This window comes from Carcharhinus amblyrhynchos, chromosome 11, assembly GCF_965287045.1.
Source record: "Carcharhinus amblyrhynchos chromosome 11, sCarAmb.v2.hapA, whole genome shotgun sequence".
NCBI classification, from domain to species: Eukaryota; Metazoa; Chordata; class Chondrichthyes; order Carcharhiniformes; family Carcharhinidae; genus Carcharhinus; species Carcharhinus amblyrhynchos.
Genome location: NC_137334.1, coordinates 34,015,239 through 34,023,731, shown reverse-complemented (window position 1 = coordinate 34,023,731; position 8,493 = coordinate 34,015,239). Strand labels below are relative to the sequence as shown.

General features: G+C 41.0%; 1 protein-coding gene across 1 annotated transcript in view; it reads left to right on the top strand.

Annotated features, from left to right (window-relative positions):
- Nucleotides 1-323: 323 nt before the first annotated feature.
- Nucleotides 324-8,493, top strand: part of LOC145349809 (uncharacterized) — a 113,832-nt gene continuing 105,662 nt past the window's right edge. Inside the window, exon 1 of the mRNA XM_080198353.1 lies at nucleotides 324-371. The gene's annotated coding sequence lies outside the window, so the exon portion shown is untranslated. The remainder of the gene's footprint in view (nucleotides 372-8,493) is intronic.

The window sequence follows — 8,493 nt, the reverse complement described above, 5'->3', positions numbered from 1 at the left end:
CAGCAATCTTATTCATTTAGAATAGGCTACAGTATGCAGTTATGTTTCTCTGCTTGAAAAAGCAAGCTCAATGATTTTTCAAAAAAGTATTTTTCTTGTGATGTTCTCTGATCAAAATGTTGATTCTTTGTCTATAAAAATCATTATAGTATATTTCAAGTTGTGATTGCCTAGGTGAATGGATCTAGTTATTCAAGAAAATAGCTTCAAGCCTTTAATTGCATTGGACAATGTACTGTGCAACATACTGTTATTCACAAAATATATTGATTTTTTTTTCTGCTGTGATAATATATATCAATTTTGATTGCTCCTAGGGTCCTCAAGGTTATCCTGGTGCAACTGGTGAGACTGGACTGCCTGGCTCCAGTGTGAGTACCTTAATAAAGGTTTACAACTGGTATTGTCAATGTGAAACTGGATTGTATTTTTTTGCTGAAACAAACACTCGGTTCGCCATGGTTTTTAAGATTGCAAACCTTTTGTCTTCTTCTTGAGTTCAACTTAATTTGATATTTGGAGTAATATTTTCTTCAACGTTCTGACTACATTTTCCTGATGTAGTAGTTGTACATATCAACAAACTCGTAAAGAAAAGATCCCTTAAGCATCTTGGCCGGAATCTCATCACTGTTCACGCTGGCAGGATTTTCCTATCTCGTTGTAGCGAGTGGAGATTTGGTTGGCCACCAAATTCTCCAAACTCGCTGCAGCGGGAGTGTGGCATGAATGTAGGTAAAGTCGTGCTCCTAGGGTAAATCTTCCATTTTCTAATGCCCCATTACGTATCTTTACACAAACTATGGCCATCAGTTTTCATATACAATTGTTGCAGCGAGAGCCCGTAAAGTTGTGTTGCCAGCTCAATACCAGGGTTCAGGGCATCGACTGAAAAGGAAACTGCAGTGAGAAGGGGAGCTTCCAGTTGTCACAGTCCATTGTAGGTACCAACAACATAGCTAGGACGAAGTTAGAAAGTCTACTTCAGGAGTATGTGCATGTGGGGCTAAACTGAAAAACAAAAACATAAAGGTGAGTCACAAGAAAATTGGAGAAGGTAAATAAGATTAGAATTTAATGAGCCACTTAATGATGGGCATGGGAGAAATGGGTTTCAATTCATGGGACTCTCACTCCAGTATTGCAGGACATGGGAGCTGTATTATTGGAATGGTATTCACCTGAATTGGGCTGGGACCAATATTTTGGTGAGTTGAATAACAGAGATGGTTTTAAACTAAATAGTGGGGGTACATGATAATATGAGGGAGTTATAGTAAAGGGAAAGAACAAGGCAAGAGAGCAAGGTAGAGATAAAGATAATGATAATAACAGCATAACAGGAAGGGGCAGAATGCACAGACTTAAGAATGCATTAGTAGATAAGGCTGTAGTTTCTAATCATAATAAAAAGATGAAACTAAAGATTCTGGTCAGAACTTTCCTACCGTTCATACTGCTGGCATCTTCAGGTTCCACTGTTGGCATACCTCTGCCACAGGTTTCCAGGCAGCATAGGGTGGATTCAATGGGAAATCTAATTGACAATGTTGGAACCAAACGGTGGTGAATGGTGTGCTGCCTCCTGTCACAAGAAACACGGTGGGGAGGCCAGAAAATCCCATTCTCTGTGTGTGAATGCCTGTAGCATTCTTAGCAAAGCTGATGAATTATCAGCTCAAATTGAAAGAAATGTTTATGTTTTAATAGCCATTACAGAGATATGGATGCAAGGTGACCAAGGTCTGGAGTTGTATATTCAATGGTACTTGACATTTTGGAAAGTCTGGAAGTAAGGGAAAGGCAGTGGCAGTGTTCTGTTAATTAAGGCTGACTTTAATACAATAGAGAGAGAGAGACCTTAGTTCTAAAAATCAAGATAGAGAAATGGTTTGGATAGTGTAAAGAAATAGCAAAGGTAAGAAGTGTGAGTAGTTCATAAGTCCTTGAAAATGATTATGTTGTAGGATAGAATATTGAGGAAGAAATGATGGAGGTTTGTAGGAAAGGTATGGTAGTAATTCGGGTGATTTTCACCTACATATAGATTAGGTGAATCAGATTGGCAAAAATAGCCTGCAAGTTGAGTCTATAATGTGTTTCCAGGACATTTATTTAGAGTAGCACATTTAATAGCCAACCAAAGAACAGGCTATCTGAACCTGATAAAGTGTAATGAGACATGATTAATTAATGGCCTCAAGTGATTTGAGATATCACTGATCATAATATGATTAAATTTCATATTCAGTTTGTGGGAGAGATGAATGGATCTAAGACTAGTGTTTGAAAATTAAATAAGGGCCATTATGAGGGCAGGAAGACAGAGTTGACTGACATGAACAGGTTAATGGATAGTTCAGTTGGGTTGCAATGATAAACATTAGGAGAAAACTCTTGGAGAAGAATGCAACATCCATTATTCACAAAGAAAGTTAAAAATAGCATCAAATTGAAGGAGAAGGCATAAGTCAGAGTTAACACTTAGTGGTAGGTCAGGAGATTGGATAGAATTTAAAACCAGCAAAGCATGAACAGACAATAAAAGAGAGAAATTAGGGTATGCAAGAAAGCTAGCTTGAAAAATAAAAACAGATAGTAAGAATTTTCACATTTAAAAGGGTAAAGAATAACTATAGTGAGGTTTGGCCTTCCAAAGGACATTGTGATCAGGTGAAAAGGAATGAACTGGCTCTCCTCCAATCAACATCCTCACCTGCTTACAACAAAGATTTAAATTTATTTTTTAAGAGCGTATATCTTTTCCAAATCAGAATGTTTAACTGTTTAAGTTGTGAGCAGAAAAGTACCAAGAAAAAGTTTTCTTGTGTTAATACAAGGGCAAATTTATTAAGCATTAACATGACATCAAGCATTTAGCATCACGCAGCTTAGGCTCACACGCTCATGCTCGCTTTCACATGTGCTCTCACACTCGCCCTCACACTCGCCCTCACACTCGCCCTCACACTCACTCTCACACATGCTGTCACATTCACTGTCACATTCACTCTCACATTCACTCTCACAGTCGCTCTCACAGTCGCTCTCACCCATACTTCACACTCGCTCTCGCTGTCACACTCGCTGTCACACTCGCTGTCACACTCGCTCTCACGCATGCTCTCACACTCGCTGTCACACTCGCTCTCACACTAGCTCTCACACTCGTTCTCACACATGCTTCACACTCGCTCTCGCTGTCACACTCGCTCTCACACTCGCTTTCGTATTCGCTCTCGCTCTCGCCCTCACTCTCGCACTCACTCTCACACATGTTCTCACAAGTGTTCTCACACTTGCTCTCACACTTGCTCTCACACATGCTTCACACTCGCTCTCGCTGTCACACTCGCTGTCACACTCGCTCTCGCCCTCGCTCTCGCACTCACTCTCACAAGTGTTCTCACACTTGCTCTCACACATGCTTCACACTCGCTCTCGCTGTCACACTCGTTCTCCCGCTCGCTCTCATACTTGTTCTCACACATGCTCCCACACTCGCACTCACACTCGCTCTCACACTCGCTCTCACGCGTGCTCTCACGCATGCTCTCACACTCGCTCTCACGCGTGCTCTCACGCATGCTCTCACACTCGCTCTCACGCATGCTCTCACGCATGCTCTCACACTCGCTCTCACACTCGCTCTCACACTCACTGTCACACTCACTCTCACACAGTCCAAAGATGTGCGAGTTAGGTTGATTGGCCATGCTAAAATTGCCCCTTAGTCTTCAGATGCATAGATTAGAGGGATTAGTGGGTAAATGTTTAGGGATACGGGAGTAGGGCCTGGGTGGGATTGTGGTCAGTACAAACTTGATGGGCTGGATGGCCTCTTTCTGCACTGTAGGGTTTCTATGAAATTCCCCTAGTCGCCACAGTCTGGCATCTGTTTGGGTCAATGCCCCTAACCAGCATGTCTTTCAGACAGTGGGAGGAAACTGGTGCACCCAAAGGAAACGCATGCAGATACAGGGAGAACATGCAGAGTTCACATAAACAGTGACCCAAGTGGGGAATTGAACCCGGGTCCCTGGCGCTGTGAGGCAGCAGTGCTAACCATCGCGTCGCCCATGTTGCAATTGTTATGAGATCTCAGTTTACTGCAATTAATGACAATCTGCTGTCATTGGACTCAGGTAGGCACAGTAAGTAAGTAGTTTCACCAACACCAGGTTAAAGTCCAACAGGTTTATTTGATAGCACAAGCTTTTTAAACACAAACTCCATTACAATTGTGTTTATGTATGCCCTGTTTGTGAACCCAACTCGTCACTCACCTGATGAAGGGACAGCGCTCCGAAAGCTCGTGCTACGCTGGACTTTAACCTGGTGTTGTGAGACGACTTACTGTGCCATCTCAAATTGGGTGACACACTTAGAGACTGAGGGAGAGACAGCAGCCTTCTTCAGCCTGTTTCCTCTGCTGAAGGCCCACTTGAATCTGCCTGTGTCATTTAAAATCTCTCTCCAATAGCTGGGCAGCCTTCCCTTGAAATAATTCAACCAGTGTGTATTTCAAAGGTATTTGCATGAGTCTGTCTGGTAATCATTGTTTCAAGATGCAGTACTTTGCATTTCTAACGCCTCTTGGACAGTTATGAGTTTGGATAGATATCTGTGATATGTCAAATGGTGCTCTCCATACTCCTCTGAGGGCGATTTGTTTCTGACTTTCCTCTTGGAATAAGGCCTTGCACTTTTATGCAGTTTGCTCTCCCAGTTCAAATTGCAAAATTTACTTTTAGTTTAAAGTCAAAAAAGCATATTTTCGAAAGTGAAGGGTCACAACCTTGTAACAAGAGTGAGTCTAAGGAATTAATAATAAAATGAGGAAAGGGTGAGAGCATTGAACAGATATTTTGTGGTTTGTATTCACTGTAAAAGACACAAATAGCATCCCAGAAATACTTGTAAACTGAGAGGTGAAAGGGACAGAGGAACTGAAAATAATTACAAATGTCAGGGAAAGATTATTGTGAAAACTGTTACAACTAAAGACTGACAAGTCACCAGCAACTTTTGCACTTCATTTCGAGTCTTAAAAGAAGTGGCTGTTGAAATAGTAGATGCAGATGTCCAAAATTCCCTATTTCTAGAAGGTCCCATCATTGGAAAATAGCGAATGTAACTCCTCATTTCAAGATCGGAGGGAGACACACACTAGGAATTATAGGCCAGTTAGCCTAATTATAGCCAGTTATAGGAAAAATATTAGAATCTGTTATTAAGGAACTTATCGCGAGGCATTTAGAAAATCTTAATGCAATCAAGCAGAATCACATGATTTTATGAAAGCCAAATTGTGTTCGACTAATTTATTAGAGTTCTCCGAGGAAGTAACAAGTAATACAGATAAAGGGGAACCTACAGATGTAGTGTACATTAATTTTCAGAAGGCAGTTGTTAAGGTGCCATATCAAAGACTACTATACAAAATAAGAACTCATGGTGTAGGGAGTAACTTATTAGCTTCTATTGTCTTGCCTTTTATACGTTCTCATTCCAAGGCTTGACCCCACTATGAACAATCTTTCTCCACTGATTTTTATTCTCTGCTGACCTCACTGCATGTCCCATTAAGAAGTCAGTCCATTTTCTGAAATTATCCATCCACACCATCTTTGGCCTTCCTTGTACATGTGTTCCACATGTTTTGCCATGTTTTTACATATTACCATGGATAATTGGTTAACTGACAGGAAGCAGAGAGTAGGAATAAATGGATCACGTTTGGGTTCACAAGATATAACCAGTGCCACTGATACCACTGCTGGGGCTTCAATTATTTGTAATCTCTATCAATATGCGGGTTAGGTGGATTGGCCATGTTAAATTGCCACTTTGTATCAGGGGGGCGAGCCATGGTAAATGTATTGAGTTATGGGCATAGGGCCTTGTTGGGATTGTGGTTGATACAGACTCGATGGGCCGAATTGCCTCTTTCTGCACTGTAGAATTCTATGATTCTATAACTTGGATGAAGGGATCAATTGTATAGCTGCTAACGTTGCTGATGACATTATGGTAGGTAAGAGAGTAAGGTATGAAGAGAACTTGTGGAGTCTGCAAATGGATATTGATAGGTTAAACGAGTGGGTAAAAATTTGGCAGGTGGAATATAGTGTGAAAGAATGCAAACATGACTAGGTTGTCAGGAAGAATGGAAAAGCAGCACATCATTTGCATTGAGAGAATTTGTCAAGCTCTGCAGTACAGATCGATCTGCACATTTTGGTACCTGAATCACAGTATGAGGTACAACAGTAAATAAGAATGCAAATGGAATGTTGTGTCATGTGTTGCAAGGAGAATGGAATAGTTGGGATGTTTTGTGACAGTTGTAGGAGCTGTTGGTGCATCTGGAGTTCTGTATACAGTTTTGGTCACCTTGGTTAAGAAAGAAACTAATTGCATTAGAAACAGTTCAGAGAAACTTCACTCGATTGATTCCTGGGGTGAATGGGTTACCTTATGAGGAAAGTTTGGACAGGTTGAGCCTGTATCCATTGGAGTTTAAAAGAATATGAGGTGATCTTATTAAAACATGTAAGATTCTCAGAAGACTTAACAGGGTGGATGCTGAGAAGATGTTTCCCCTTGCATGAGAGATAAGAACCAGGGAATTGGATTTTTTTTCTCTCCGAGTGTCATTAGTCTGTAGAATTCTTCTTTTTGGAGGGCAGGAGAAACAGGGTCATTGAATTTTTTAAGGCAGGGTTGTATTCTTGATTGACAAAGGAATCAAATGGTCTAACTGGTAGACTGGCAAATACAGTTGAGGCCACAATCAGATCAGCTACGATTTTATCAAATGGCGGAACAGGATTGAAGAATCAAATGGCCTGTTCCTACTTTGTATGTTCTTGTGTTCATATACGCTTTCCATAACCTTGTCCATTATATAATAGGACTCCCAAAATTGCACACAACACTCAAATTGTGGCCTAATCAATATTTTGGACAGGTTTACCATATTCATTCTTTACTTTTGTACTAAATGTTCCTATTTATAAAACCAAAATATTGTTGGGATGTTTAATGACTTTATGTGCATATTCCTTTTTTGTAAAATTAATGACTTGTGCCTCTAGTTCTCTCATAAATATACATGTTATTAGAGGATTCACACCCTTGTATTGCGTGTTTATTTCTATTGCTTATTTTTCTCCCAAAAAGGTAGGCCAGAATTTTCTGCACCCTTTAACAGCAAAGCTGGCAAAATGACAAGGCAAGGTGTAAGGGTTGGGGGGGTGGTGGGGGGGGGGGGGTGGTGCGGAGTGGAAGGGGGAGCTCAACATTTTCCCACCACCATATTTGGGAAATTTCACAGCTCAGACACCCATGGGAAGCCAATTGAGCGGTTAAAACAGCCAATTAAGGACCACTTCCTTCCGCTGTGGTCAATTTCCCTACATTAGGAGGGCCCATCACTTTGTGGGGATATGGGCAGGTGAAACCTGACAGCATCCCAGTGGATCTGGGGGGATGCTATTCCTTTAGGAGCAATATATGGCCCATGGAAGGGCCCCTAACAGCAATGACTACGTATGATTGGGCCAGTAGGTCTTAGGGATTGATTGCCATCCTGAATTGGTAGGTAGCCCTTGGTGAAGGCCATACAATTTTTTCTTGGCTCTCCACCAATGGGATTTCTGTTCTCTCTCATGTTAGAGTCTCTTTGTGGGCACAGAGCCTTTCTCCAATGTATTTGTTGTACTGATGTCTGTTAAGTGTTCTGAGCATGTGCAGATTTGGAAGGCTTTTTAGTCTGCAAGACAGTGTTCTACAAGTAAGACCTGTTTTACTAGTGCTCCTGTTTGCATAGTTATTACTGTTTTGTTGAGTTACTGTTACTGTTAAACTTCATTGTTTTGTTATATAAAGAAGATCCTTCTTTTAAACAATGCATTTGACTACTTTATTGTGGTCTCAAATTAGCACAGTCCACAAAAGTTAGTGTGCACTACCTCACATTTACTCTGGTAAGCAGCATCAATCATCTTTTTGTTGATTCCATTAACTGGTGGATATAATTCTGAAGTTTTTACAGTCTTTCTTGCCATTTGCCAAATCTTTTATATTGTGAGATATCAACAAATTCCAAGTCAATATTCAATATACCCAATCCAAATTAACAACATATGCTGAGAACAGAAATGAACTCAGTGCTGATCCTTTAGCTACACAGCTCCTAACTCCTCTCCCATCTGGATTTTTGGAAGGTCATACATGTCATCGATATAGAGATGTAGCTCACATGGGAATATGTGCCACATTCACCGAATCACAGACATGTTTAAGCCAGAAGGAGACCATTCAGTCCATCATGTCTGCACTGGCTCTCTGAATGAGCAATTCACTTAGTGCCATTCTCTTGCTTCCTTGTTGTAATCCTGCTCATTCCTCCTTTTCAGATGACAGTTTAATTCCCCTTTGAATCCCAAGATTGAACCTGACTCCACCACATTCTCAGGCAGTGCTTTC